General features: G+C 38.0%; 1 protein-coding gene across 11 annotated transcripts in view; it reads left to right on the forward strand.

Moving 5' to 3' along the window:
* The window catches only part of KAT6B (lysine acetyltransferase 6B), a 208,660-nt gene that overhangs the window by 14,120 nt on the left and 193,031 nt on the right, over positions 1-1,509 (forward strand). For 7 of the 11 annotated variants that reach the window (XM_017549712.2, XM_037727192.1, XM_037727197.1 and 4 more), the window contains exon 2: positions 1,181-1,250. The exons of the other annotated variants lie outside the window; for them this stretch is intronic. The gene's annotated coding sequence lies outside the window, so the exon portion shown is untranslated. The remainder of the gene's footprint in view (positions 1-1,180; positions 1,251-1,509) is intronic. 11 annotated transcript variants of the gene reach the window in all.

The following is a 1,509-nucleotide window of genomic DNA, read 5'->3' on the forward strand; positions in this document are numbered from 1 at the left end:
TTGTTGACCAGGATGGTCTCGATCTCTTGACCTCGTGATCCACCCGCTTCGGCCTCCCAAAGTGCTGGGATTATAGGCGTGAGCCACTGAGCCCGGCTATGCATTTTTTTTTTTTTTTTAAATTCCTGTGGATATGTCTTTCCAGTCAGATACTGCTTAGGCTAAAATGAAATTGGTTTTCAATCTATTCTCTTGCTTATACCAATTTACAGTAGGGCCAGTGGGATGTTGGAAACAAATCAGCCTAAGATTAAAAAATTTGTAGTAGATAATATACAGAGTGGATAATATACATGTGTTTAGTTGAGAATTGGCTACAGATAAGAGACTTCTGATTTTGTTCCTCTCCTGGCTGTGTATTTTTTTTTAGACACTGATTCTGCTTGTAGCAAAGAGCTGCTGAGTTACATCTGCTTCTGCCTAATTAACTCTGTTGGTTGGTGTCAGATGAGAGCTAATTTTGAGATTAAATTGAGGAGTGGGGTGTGTGTCATGGCTGGGGGAGGGGAGGAGGAGGATCTAAGGTGGCTTGATTGTTTTACATAAGATCAAAATGCAGTTATTCACTGTTCTTTTAAATTTATTTTTTGCTTTTCAAGTAAAAATAATCACTGCTGTTCTAAAGTGTGACTTGTGTCAATACATATTTGCTATTATGGAAACTGGTACATCTTTCTTGTAGGTGAGCTTATTGGTCATATCTAGGTAGTCCATTCAACACCTAGGTCCCTGGTGGCCTTTGGGACAAACAGTGAATACTGCCCAGAAAGTGAATGCTGACCATAAAACAACTTTTGACTTTATCTTTTTTTCTGGTAAATGTTATATCTGTTTGGCTATTTGAGTCGTAGTGGGTTTTGTTTTTGCTTTTTTTCCATGATGAGATTCTTTCTTTGGAATCTATCACAAACCTGATTTTTAAAATTTGAACAGGTCTGGGCTTAAGGATGAAATTTTCTTCTTTAGGCACTTGGCTTGGGTCCTCGGGGCTTCATTTTCTGTCTCAAGTTCCATGCTTATAAGAATCTTTCAGTGGTCTGAAATAATTAATATAACACCCAATGTAGTATAATAACTCATTGGAGCTGTTTGTCTTGAATGGTTGTGCAGATCCATGGATGGTTGCTGAATTTAAGGATGTCCTTATTCCAAATGAACATTTCCTTTTTTCTTTTGGCAGATTTGCCTGAAGACCTGGATAATCTCCATTTTTGTCATGGACTGTTAAAACGTTTGAAGTTCCAATTCTGGTACTTTTCCTTATTTTATTACATTTTTAAGGTATAAAATGACAGTCTTACTGAAATGTGTTGGTAATGGATATAAATGATTGTTTAATGGATAAAAATGATTGTGGGTAGAGATTGTGGGCTGGGTGCAGTGGCTCACGCCTGTAATCCCAGCACTTTGGGAGGCTGAGATGGGCAGATCACAAGATTAGGAGTTCAAGACCAGCCTGACCAACATGGCAAAACTTTGTCTCTACTAAAAACACAAAAATTAGCCAGG

Source organism: Cebus imitator, unplaced genomic scaffold, assembly GCF_001604975.1.
Source record: "Cebus imitator isolate Cc_AM_T3 unplaced genomic scaffold, Cebus_imitator-1.0 Scaffold11, whole genome shotgun sequence".
Classification (NCBI taxonomy): Eukaryota; Metazoa; Chordata; class Mammalia; order Primates; family Cebidae; genus Cebus; species Cebus imitator.